Raw genomic sequence first — 13,187 nt, forward strand, 5'->3', positions numbered from 1 at the left:
GTCGGGGGGTGGGGGAATCGTGCACAGCAACAGAGCTTCAGTCGGAGAAAATCCTTCAGGCTCACACTGATGGGGTCAGATGGCACTTTACTCGTTCATGTCTCTCTTCATTGACAGCCAAGCCACAGTGTGGGTTAATCCTGCTGTGTGTAAGAAATGTGTCCCAGCTACTGTCTTCCATGTCTCACAGCTCCATGACACGGAACAGAATCTCGTTTCAACCTGGGTTGAGAGTCAAAGGAGGAACAACGGTGAATGCTGGAAATGTGCTTCAAATTAGAGATGAGTGTAAATCAATGACCTGTTCCTGACTGGAAGTGAACCCTCAGGCTCAGGTTTAGGTTTCTTCTACATTGGTAAAGATAAAACAGTATTTCGTAGCCGTACAACACTGAGACCCAGAGCAGTGGGAGCAGGGGTATGAACATCCTGTCCCTGCCTCTGCTGTAACCACACAGAATGCGCCAGGGTGAAGTAACAGAAGGGTCTGGGTTAGAAATTATATTTCACCAACAATGATGACATGGAGAGTGTTGATAAAATGTTAATTTTCATTTTCAATTACTGCACATAACATGCATATATTTTTGAGGAAAGGATGAAGAGGGGTTCGTGCTGGCAGTGGGAAGAAGTTTTTCTGAAGGAGTCTTGTCTGAGACTTTATCACTTTCTTCTGATGTCTCCAGGACATGTCTTTTAATCCCACTTTGATATCATTTCCCAACCTGACTACCTTCCTTCCACTTTTTGATCCAGAAGTAACTGTCAAAAACCAATGATAATGGGAACTGCAGATGCTGGAGAATCCAAGATAACAAAGTGTGGAGCTGGATGAACACAGCAGGCCAAGCAGCATCTCAGGAGCACAAAAGCTGATGTTTCGGGCCGAGACCGATGAAGGGTTTGTGCCGAAACATCAGCTTTTGTTCCCCTGAGATGCTGCTTGGCCTGCTGTGTTAATCCAGCTTCACACTTTATTGTCAAAAACCAATATTTCACTTTGTGGATATTTTCATGAGACAATTTTTTTTTAATTTCAAAAGCTTGAAAGATTGACAAGTCGCCAGGCCCGGGCCAGATTTGTCCTCGGCTGCTTTGGGAAGCGAGAAATGCAATTGCTTCGCCACTTGCGAAGATCTTTGCATCCTTGCTCTCCACTGGAGTCGTACCTGAGGACTGGAGAGAGGCAAATGTAATTCCTCTCTTCAAGAAAGGAAATAGGGAAATCCCTGGCAATTACAGACCAGTAAGTCTCACGTCTGTCGTCTGCAAGGTGTTCGAAAGGATTCTGAGGGATAGGATTTATGACCATCTGGAAGAGCATGGCTTGAACAAATACAGTCAACACGGCTTTGTGAGGGGTAGGTCATGCCTCACAAACCTTATCGAGTTTCTTGAGGATGTGAATAGAAAAGTTGATGAGGGTCGAGCTGTGGATGTGGTGTATATGGACTTCAGTAAGGCATTTGATAAGGTTCCCCATTTTAGGTTCATTCAGAAGGTCAGGAGGAATGGGATACAGGGGAACTTAGCTGTTTGGATACAGAATTGGCTGGCCAACAGAAGACAGCGAGTGGTAGTAGAAGGAAAATATTCTGCCTGGAAGTCAGTGGTGAGTGGGGTTCCACAGGGCTCTGTCCTTGGGCCTCTACTGTTTGTAATTTTTATTAATGACTTGGATGAGGGGATTGAAGGATGGGTCAGCAAGTTCGCAGACGACACAAAGGTCAGAGGTGTCATTGACAGTATAGAGGGCTGTTGTAGGCTGCAGCAGGACATTGACAGGATGCAGAGATGGGCTGAGAGGTGGCAGATGGAGTTCAATCTGGATAAATGTGAGGTGATGCATTTTGGAAGGTCGAATTTGAAAGCTGAGTACAGGATTTAGGATAGGATTCTTGGCAGTGTGGAGGAACAGAGGGATTTTGGTGTGCAGATACATAGATCCCTTAAAATGGCCACCGAAGTGGACAGGGTTGTTAAGAAAGCATATGGTGTTTCGGCTTTCATTAACCGGGGGATTGAGTTTAAGAGTCGTGAGATCTTGTTACCGCTCTATAAAACTTTGGTTAGACCGCACTTGGAATACTGCGCCCAGTTCTGGTTGCCCTATTATAGGAAAGATGTGGATGCTTTGGAGAGGGTTCAGAGGAGGTTTACCAGGATGCTGCCTGGACTGGAGAGCGTAGCTTATGAAGAGAGGTTGACTGAGCTCGGTCTCTTTTCATTGGAGAAAAGGAGGAGGAGAGGGGACCTAATTGAGGTATACAAGATAATGAGAGGCATAGATAGAGTTGATAGCCAGAGACTATTTCCCAGGGCAGAAATGGCTAGCACGAGGGGTCATAGTTTTAAGCTGGTTGGAGGAAAGTATAGAGGGGATGTCAGAGGCGGGTTCTTTACACAGCAAGTTGTGAGAGCATGGAATGCGTTGCCAGCAGCAGTTGTGGAAGCAAGGTCATTGGGGTCATTTAAGAGACTGCTGGACATGCATATGGTCACACAAATTTGAGGGTGCATACATGAGGATCAATGGTCGGCACAACATTGTGGGCTGATGGGCCTGTTCTGTGCTGTACTGTTCTATGTTCTAAAAGCCTTACATCAGGTTTAATCGATCAAACTCAAAACAGCCCTCTTGATTTACACCCAAATGACATCCCTGTGCTCCTGAGAATGTGAGATTTGGACACAGACACAAGATGCTTCTGGTGTAAGTTAGCAACAAAATGGCTTCTAGCCTGGGAACTGTAAATTCTGCTGGAGCTGCTCTTTTCGCCTGGGAACTGTGAGTTCTGCGAGAGCTACATAAATAATGCAGGAATGATAAGATAACGCAGTACTAACCATTCTAGCTGCCCTTCAGTTGCAAATGTCGTGGTGCTATGTGGTGAGATAAAAAGTAACCTATGTGTTGTGATGTAAGTTGTTTACCAGTTAATGTTATAGGATTATGTAACTGTCAATGAAGCAATATCATGTACTGATTGTTTGAATACACTGTGCGATCACATCATGTACCCTGCTTTAAGAAAAGTATAGAAATGTCTTTGTATTAGCCTGTGGGTTGCAGCTCCTCCGAGGAATACGGAAGTCCTCAACTTCTGCGTTTTACAGATGATCTGTACCCGGCCGTATGATGAAATAAAACGTAAAGCCTTAAACAGCCAGACCGACTGTGAATGTTCATTGACTGATCACGGAACCGAGAGACCCCACCGGGGGTCGAGATTTACACAGGGATCGGGTGAATCCTGAGAGGAGTGTAAGTGAAGTTGGAGTATGCTTCAGAAGGAGATCACCACTGATGCAAAGTGGCAGCAGTCTGTACCGTCTACAAGATGCACTGCAGTGACTCAGCAAGGCTCCTCCAACAGCGCCTTCTGAATCTGCATTCTTTACCATCCAGAAGGACAGGCGCAGCAGTCACATGGGAACGCTACCACCTGCTCGATCCCCTCTAGGGCACATACTATGCTGACCTGGAAATATGACATGGAGATGTTGGTGTGGGATTGGGGTGGACAAAGTCAGGAGTCAGATGACACCAGCTTATAGATCAACAGGTTTATTTGAAATCACAAGCTTTCTGAACGCTGCACCCAACTTTGTCACTTTCTCATGATGTGTAATAAAGTAATAAAGTGGCGCTTCATCTGTCAAAGGTGGAACACCCCGAAAGGTTATGATTTCAAATAAACCTTTTGGACATGAACCTGGTGTTATGTGTCATCTGACTTTGACCTGGGAATATATCATGTTCCTTCTGTGTCGCTTGGTCACATTCCTGGAAGTCTCCCTCAGTAGCACTGTGGATCTATCAACAGTACATGGACCATAGCTAGCTCCATCCTCTCCAGGGCGGGTAGCGATGGGCAATAAATCTGGGCCTAAAGTAATGCCAATGGCTCATAAGCAAATACAATATTTAGATCAGTGAGGGAGTTATGGGGAGGGAGTGAGGGAGGGATGGGCAGGGAGCGAGGCAGGGGCAGGAGAGGAGGGAGCAAGAGAAGGAAAGTGAGGGGGAGGGAGCGAGGGAGTGGTGATGGAGTGAGGCGGGGGGGAGAGTGGGAGTGAGGGGGCACCACTGGGAGGGAGGGAACCAGTGAGGGAACAAAGGACAGGGATCAGTGGACAGGGAGCGAGGCGTGGGGAGGAAGGGAGCAAGGGACGGGGTAGGAAGGGAGTGAGGGATGGGGAGGGATGGAGGGAGAATGTGACAGGGAGTGAGCAAGGGGCAGGAAGGGAGGGAGCAAGGGAGTGAGGGATGTGGAGAGTGGGGCCGAGGGATGCAAAGGGAGCAAAAGAATGGGGAGTGAGTGAGGGAGAGAGGCATGGGGAGGGAAGAAGTGAGGGTCGCAGGGGAGGGATGAGGAGTGGGGGAGGGAGCGACAGGGATCGAGGTTTTGGGGGACCAGGATCGAGTGAGTGAGGGCGAAGATCCAAGGACGGGTGCGAGAGACCGAGGGATTGGGGGAGGGAGCAAGTGAGGGAGGATGTGAGGGACGGGGATGGAGGGAGTGAGGAACGTGGAGGAGGGAGAGAGTGTGGGAGCAAGGGACAGGGAGGCAGAGTTTGAGGGACGAGGAAGGGAGCGATGGGGAGGGAGCGATGGGGAGGGAGGGACAGGGATGTGGGAGTGATGGGGAGGGACAGGGAGGAGGGAGGGGGCAAAGGACATGCTAAGGGTGGGAGTGAGTGATAGAGAGGAGTCAAGGGAGGGAGTGAGGGATGGGGTGTGAGAGACGGGGAGAGAGGAATCGAGGGACGAGGAGTGAGGGACGGGAGTGAGGGATGTGGGTAGGGAGGGAGCAAAGGATTTGGAGGCATGGAGTGAGGGACAAGGCATTTCCGGGGAGGGAGCAACGGATGGGGAGGGGGAGGGATGAGGGATGGTGAGGAGGCAGGGAGCAAGAGACGTGGTAAAGTTTGGAGTGAGAGATGGAGAGGGATAAAGGGAGGGAGTGAGGTATGGGGAGGGAGAGACGGCGAGTGAGGGGCAGGGAGCGATCAAGTGAGGGACGGAGAGGAAGGGAGCAAGGGATGTAAGTAGGGAGCAAGGAAGGAGGGAGGGAGCGAGGGAGGAATTTGGAAGGAGCGAGGGAGGGGAGAAGGTGAGAGGGATGGAGGGGGGTGAGAGGGAGGGTAGTGGTAGGGGTGGGAGTGAGGGAGAGACGGGCAGCGAGGCAGTGAGGGATGGGGATGAAGGGAGCAAAGGACCTGGTCAGGGAGGGAGCAAGGGAGAGAGTGAGGGAGGGGAGGTACGGGGACATGAGGAAGGGAGGGTGGGAGCGAAGGATGGGGTGGCAGTGAGCAAGGGATGAGGAAGTGACTGGGAGGGATCAAGTGAGGACGGGAAGGGAGAAGGGGAGGGAGCAAGGGGGGAGAGATGGGAGGGTGAGCACAGGATGTGGAGGGAGTGAGGGAGGAACAGGGAGGGGATTGGGAGGAAAGGACGGGAAAGGGCAGTGAGTGAGGGAGAGGGGAAGGAGCGAGGAAGGGACAGGGAGGGTGGAAGGGAGGGTTAGGGAGGGTGAGAAGGAGGGAGGGAGGGACTGAAGGACAGGGAGGGAGGGAATGTGGAGGGAGCGAGGAAGGAGCAAGGGGGGATAAAGGAGGGGGCAAGCAGGGAGCGATGGGCCGATCGATGGACCAAGCACGGGACGAGGAGGGAATGAGGGACAGGGAGGGAGCGAGCGAGGGATTGTGGGATGAGGATGGAGGGAGAAAGGGATGTTGGTGAACGGGAGGTAGGGAGAAAAGAATGGGGAAGGGAGTGAGGGATGGGTGGGGAGGGGGGAGGGAGGGAGGGGTGGGAGAAAAGTAGGGAGCGAGGAACAGAGAAGGAGCGACGGAGGAAGGCATGGGGAGGGAGCGAGGGAAAGGGAACGAGTGAGGGAGAGAGTGAGAACGGAGCGAGAGATGAAGCAAGGCAGAAGTGAGGAAGGAACTAGGGACGGGGCCTGAGTGAGGGAGGGAGCGAGGACGTAGCAAGCAGGGAGCAAGGAGGGACCAAAGAGGGAGGAACGGACCGATTAAGGGACCGAGCGAGGGATAGGGAGGGAGTGAGGGGCGGGGTGGGAGTGAGGGAACAGGAGACGGAGATGGAGAGATCTGAAATGAGGAGCCGAGTGACAGGGAGCGAGGAAACAGGAATGAGGGACAGGGAGGGAGCGAGTGAGGGAGGGAGGGACAGGGAGGAAGCAAGGAAATGGGTGATAAGGAGTGGAGAACGTGGAGGGAGGGAGTGAGTGATGGGGACGGAGCAAGGAAGGGAGCGAGGGACAGAGGGGGAGCGAGTGAATGGCGGATGAAGCGAGTGAGCGAGAGGGATGGGGAGTGAGTGAGTGAGTGATGGGCAGCGAGAAATGGGGAGTGAGGGATGGGGATGGAGTGAGTGACAGAGCGAGGGATGCGAAGGGAGCAAGGTAGCAAGGGATGGGGAGGGAGAGGTGGGGAGGGAGGGAGCAAGAGAATGGGAGGGAGTGACGGAGGGAGCTAGGGACGGGAAGGGAATGAGGGAGCAAGGGACAGGGTGGGGACGAGGGAGGAAATGAGGGAGGAGGAAGGAGGGAGTAAGCGGGTAGCAAGGGACTGGGCCGGGGACAGGGAGTGAGTGAAGGAAAGAGACAGGGAGGCAGTGAGGGATGCGGAGGGAGCAAGCAAGTGAGCAACGGTCGGGGAAGGAGTGAGGGATGGGTAGGGAGCGAGGGATGGAGAGGGAGCGAGTAAATGGTGGATGAAGCGAGTGAGCGAGAGGCAGAGGGAGGGATGGAGAAGGGACGACATGGGAGAGAGGAATGAGAAGGGAATGAGCGAGGGAGTCAGGGACAGGGAGAGAGTGAGGCACAGGGAGGGAGGGAGCAAGGGACAGGATGGGAGGGCCTGGGAGCAAGGGACAATGATCAAGGACCGAAGGGCAGGTGCAATGGAGGGGGAGTGAGGTACGTGTGGGAGGCAGGGAATGAGGGACGAGTGAGGGAGTGACGGGGAAGGATTGATGGAGGGAAGGAATGGGACAGGGGAGGGAGAGAGGGAGGGGTGTAGTGAGTGAGGGACGCAGGTGCAAGGTGGGAAGGAGGGAGGGACTGGGAGGAAGGAAGCGAGCAAGGGGCCAGGAGTGAGGGAGTGAGGCATGGGGAGGAAGAGAGCATGGGACGGGGCTAGGGAGGGAGCAAGGGATGGAGTGAGAGAGAGGGAATGAGGGTCAGAGTGGGAGTTAGTGAGGGACAGCGAGGTAGCGAGGGATGGGGAGGGAGTGAGGGAGGGAGCAAGGAGGTAGAGGGGGATCAAGGAGGGAGCAAGTGTGGAGCTATGACTGATCGAGGGATCGAGCAAGGGATGGGGAGGGATTGGGGGACGTGGTTGGAGCGAATGAGGGAGTGAGGGAGAGGGAGGGAGTGAGGGATAGGAAGGGAGTGAGCGAAGGAGCGACGGACAGGGAGCAATGGAGCGATGGGGTGGGAGCAAGGGGCGAGGAGGGATGGAGGAATGGCAAGGGAGCAAGGGATGGGGAGGGAGCTAGGGACAGGAAGGGAGCGAGGGGCGGGAAGGAAGCAAGGGAGCAAGGACAGGGAGGGGGAGAGGGAGGAAACAAGGGAGCAGTGAGGAAGGAGGAAGGGAGTAGCGAGGAACTGAGCGAGGGACCAGCCATGAGTGAGAGAAAGAGACAGGGAAGGAGTATGGGACAGGCAGGGACTGAGGGATGGCCAGGGAACAAGGGATGGGTTGGGAGTGAGGGAGTGAGTGATGGGGAGGGAGCAAGTGAGTGACAGATGAAGTGAGTGAGCGAGACGCAGTGGGAGGAAGAGAGCGATGGATTGGAAGGGAGAGAGAAGGGACAGCAAGGGAGCGAGGGACAGGGAGGGAACAAGGGAGGGAGCGAGGGATGGGGAGAGAGTGAGGTACAGGGTGGGAGCGAGGGAGTTAAGGATGGCGAGGGAGTGAGGTACTGGGAGGGAGTGAGGGAGCTATGGATGAGGAGGCAAAGAGGGAATGAGTGATGGGAAGGAAGCGAGGAAGCAAGTAAGCAAGGAAGAGAGGGATGGAGCAAAAGAGAGAGGGTCAAAGTGAGGGAACAAGGGACCGGGAGGGAGGGACCGAGAGATGGGGAGGGACGAAGCAAGCGATGGGGAAGGTGTGAGTGAGGGAGCGAGGGACAGTGAGGGAGGGAGGGAGGGAGGGTCGGCGAGTGAGCAAGGGGCAGGGAGGAAGGGAGCAAGGGAGTGAGGGACACGGAGAGAGGGAGTGATGGAGCGAGGGACAGGATGTGAGCTTGGGAGGGAGAGAGTGACATAACGGGAGTGAGAGAGGGAGCAAGTGGCAGGGAGGGAGTGACAGAGGGAGGGACTGGAGCAAGGGACGGGAGCAAAGGACAGAGGGACAGGAGAGAAGGATGGGGAGAGAGCTTGCAATGGGATCAGGGGATGGGGAGGGATTGAAGGATGGAGAGGGAGGGAGGGACAGGGAAGGAGCAAGAGACATGGAGCGAGGGACAGGGAAGGAACGAGGGGTATGGAGGGACAGGGAGGGTAAGTGGCAGGGAGTGAGGGACAGGGAAGGACAAGGAGGGGTAGGGACAGGGAGGGTCAGGGAGGTAGACAGGGTTGGACGGACAGGGTGGGAGCCTGTTTCTCTCAACACAGAGACAAACAACAATATAGTTTGCTGTGCTGCTTGGCACTTTTTAATGAACGTTAATTGCATATTGAAGTTATGGATGCAGTCAGTGGAATGGTGCCTTTTCTCTTTGGCCTGTGAGTTGAGAGAAACATTGACATTGTTTCCCTGTAATCCCCTGTGGGATAAGGTTGGATAAACCAGCACTACCCTCAGTCTGTTACCATAGCGACAGGCTGCTTCATTGCTGAAACATTGAACTGAAATGAGAAAATCCTGGATGGATTGATTAATGAGTGAATTTGATTGATTGATGAATTTGGGTAAAGGGATATTTCAGCACATTCTTCAGCTGCTGCCTGAACTTAGTCTGGGTCACGGCATAAATCGCGGTGTTTGTGCAGCAACTGAGGAGCTGCAGCATGAAGCCCAATTCCTGCACAAAGTCATTTAGATACACAGAGTCATACCCAAGTGTCCACATTCGGCCCCATATAGAAAACACCATGAATGTTGACCATAACAGGATGAAATTGGCCGAGATCACAAACAGTAAAATGATGGATTTTTTTCGATTTCTCATTTCTGTGTCACACTGACCGTTCCCATCGGTGTGAGCCCGGAGTCTCCTGCGGGCTCTGCTGTCACTAAAATGTGTCTGACGGTGAAAACATTGAGCAGCAGAATCAGGAGAAACGGGAGAGCCGGGGTTAGAATGTGGTGGAGGAACTCGATTGTGATCCAGGCACGAGATAACAAAACATTGTCTGTTACCACACAAAACCAGGGGAGGTTCTTCAGCCAATAGCGAGCTGTGAGCATAAAATACCAGAAAATGTTCTTCAAACAGCTCAGCACAGTCACTGTTCCCAGAACCACAGCCGCCGTTTTCTCACTGCAATATTTACTTTTCAGCTTCTGGCAACAAATGGCCACAAATCGATCAAAGGTGAAAGTGACGGTGAACCAGACAGAACAGTCAGTGGCTGCATAAAGCAGGACGGCGTGGATATTACACACGCGGATGGACCGCAGGAAATAAAACTGTTCCTGATAAACAATGGGAATGTGTCTCAATATCAGGTCGAGGATAATGACCAGTAGATCGGCCACTGCCATGGCCCCCAGGTAACGTCTGACACATGGAGACAATCCACAATCTTTATAAAACAGGACGTAGATCGTCTCTACATTAACTGTGAGGAAGGAAAACAAATAAAATATATATCAGCCTGGAGGCAAAGTTACCAGTTTGACTGAGGACCGAGTGACATTTTCAAATGTATCCCTGATTATTTGAAATAAATGAAGCTGAAACAACAAATAGTAAGGTCTCAATTTTTATTTAACGACAAATGTGACATAAATCAGAAAGAAACTCTCCCTCCCTAAAGACACAAACGCACATACATGAGAACAGTTGGTTTCTAGAACATTCCCACACAGACTCGATCACTCGAGAGCAGACACAGGTCACTTCTTTACAGTTCCTGATACAGAGGGTGAAGATGGTGCCGCCCTGACGGATTCTCTCCCAGTTCCTTGAAGACAAACGGAGGATGGAAATTTCTGCCTTTTAGACTAAATTGTGGTCAGTTTTCGGTTGTGAAGAAACATGAACACAGGGAAAATGTATTCACCCCTTTAACTGCCTGAGGGGATTTTGAAACAGTGTCTCCTTCTCCCTGGAATGGGATCTTTTCCCTCAGGATCTTATCCTTTGTTCAATTAACTGGCAACCAATCATTCCCAAATAATGTCATTTACAGAACGTTCTGGGGAATATCAGATACAGAGTGTTCCGGGGAACGTTGGTTACAGAATGTGATGGAGTCAAAAAGAACCACATCACAAAAGGCCCTTCTGTCAATCAGTTTCGGTGAAACCCACTCAGCCTTGCGGTGGAAATCTCTCCCAAAACTCAACACAACTGGCAAACACAAATTAAAGGCATTGCCAGATCAGCTGAAGTGGTCAGTTATCTCACATTCTCAATCCACCTCACAGAACCAGCCCAGACACCACAAACACAGATGGAATATCTGTTCAGAATGGAGCACTGTGCAGACCAGGCTAGTGTCCTGCTCAATACAACCCGGCAATCTGTCCAGAGTGGGGCACTGTGCAGGCCTCACCAGTCAAATAGATATCAGTCCAGCACGGGGAGCTGTGCAGACCACACCAGTGCATTGATCTATAAACCCGGACCAGTTATCTCTCCAGCACGGGGGGCTGTGAAGTGAACACCACTGAACTGATCTGTAAACCCGGAGCAGTTACCCTCCCAGTGTGTAGATCAGTACAGACCACCCCAGTGCAGTGCTCGGTAATGCTGTGTTAAATCACTGCCCAGCCTGGGGAAACTTGCAACCCATGCTGGAAGTGACAGGATGTACAGCTCCCATCCACTTACAGCTCCATATCTCCAATGTGCCATGACAAGAGGTGCCATGGGTGTGAAAATCACTGCCAGTGAGAGATGGGGGGCATCAGTTTAAATACAAACAAATGGGATGGGTTGGATAGACAGACAGAGAGGGGGAGACTGACAGACAGTGTCATGGAAGGATGCATTCACAAGTTTTAGAATGCTGACATGTGGACATTTTGATAGCATCTTGCAACATGGGTTAGTTTTTCAGGAATGATGCGTGAATAAGATATAGCTGTGAGTTTAGATGATGGAAAGTTGTGAATGAGCATTTGTTCTGCATTTGTGACTGAGAGAGTGGTGAACACAGTCTTTGGCTCATTGGGCTGAATCTAACGATAATTTGTCTCAGTGACATTTTAATTGTGTGTGACAGAGGGATAGTCTGCAGGAGGCCGAGCTAATTTTCTGATCTTATATTATCAAACTCCCCTCATTATCTACCTACCCCAGCACATGGCATTCCTCTCATTCAATGCCAGCCCGATTCTCCCACCCATCATGGCTGGTAATAGTTCCCATCGCCTGGATGGCCCGTGTATTCCATGATCCCTGGTGCAGTTGCCATCTTTAAAAGGCCAATGGGCACACATTTGAACTTTCTCAGTTCGCAGCCACCCTGCACGGTTTACCCTGAGCCTGGCAGATTAAGGGGCAATTGCACCAATATTTATCGAAAGGGACACAGAAGTCCTGGTGGGTGGCCTAGTACAAAGGAGGACCATTCTTTTAGCAGAGGAAACCACACCAACAGACCCACCAAGCATGGCCTGAGCTCACCACCCAGCTCAGTGCAGTACCTGCAGTCTGAAGAAATGTCCAGCAACACAGGACAAGCAACAATAACCTTCCCCGCTGTCAGGGTAAGTATCAGCATATTCTCTCTGCCACTCCGCTACTCCCCGACACTGAAAACACTGCATGGATCCAACATTGTCGACTGATTCAATCCGGACACCTCACTCCTTCCCCCTCACCTACACCATCACTAACAGCAGGGCCACGCACATTCACCTTCATTCCCTCCCTCCCATTCCCTCATTCCAGGAGGAACAGCCTGGAATAGGACAGAAAAGGCCAAGCAGGACGGTGGTGTTCCCCACATCAGTTCCCTCACCCACCTTCTCCCACTGCATGGGGAGGGCCCTGGAATGAGCCGGAGAGAACCAGGACGACCCGTGTGGAGATTTCAAAATATACACGTCCCACCGACCGAGTAAGGATCAATGTTCAGTGAAGGGTAATTCTCACTTTCACCCCACTGTCAGTTCCATTTCCACCTGGCACAGCTTAGAAACCGTGCCCCTGATGCCATCTCCCTTTTATATCGAGCTGGTACGAATGGAATCCCCACGGTCTCGGCGGGCAGGAGGGTGGGCTCACAACACATCGTCTCCACCAGCTCCCAGGAAGGGAGCACGGAGTCTCCCTCCTACACCTCCTCCTTCAGACAGCTCAGACACTGAAACTAACCTGTAATATTTACTGGTCTCCCAACTTGTCCCTACATCTTCAATAATCAAGCATTGAAAATCTCACAGAGTCACAGTCCCCATGGAACAACTGAAACACTGTCACACTCACTGGAGAGAGCAAATACTGATGTAGTCTCATGGAGTGACTCCAATAATGAACTGCTGTCCACGGAATAACAGGAATCCTGACACACACCAAATGGAATGAATGAAATATTGACAAACCACTGAGCCAGAGAAATTCTGATAGTCTCCCCTTATTTGTGTAAGTATCGGTGCATTTGTGTGTGTATCTGTGTGTCTCTGTGTGGGGCAGGTATGACAGTCTCTGTGCTGTTTGATGTGATGCAATGCCACCCTCTGCTGGCCTCCACACGACACTGCACAGGCAGCAGCAGTGGATGGGAACCATCAGGGATTGATCCAGAGAGGGCCTGGGAGGGCAGCAGCTCACAACACCATCCAAACTGATTTCTTCCTCATGTACTTATCTAAATGTCTTTTAAACATGGTAACTGTACCCACCTCCACCATTTTGCCTGGAAGTTCATTCCATACACGATCAATTCTCTGAAAATTATTGCCCCTCATGTCTTTTGTTTAAAAGAAGCTTGCTCCTCAAAACTTGAAACATCCCCATCGTCTTGAAATCCTCCACC

This window comes from Stegostoma tigrinum, unplaced genomic scaffold (assembly GCF_030684315.1).
Source record: "Stegostoma tigrinum isolate sSteTig4 unplaced genomic scaffold, sSteTig4.hap1 scaffold_49, whole genome shotgun sequence".
NCBI classification, from domain to species: domain Eukaryota; kingdom Metazoa; phylum Chordata; class Chondrichthyes; order Orectolobiformes; family Stegostomatidae; genus Stegostoma; species Stegostoma tigrinum.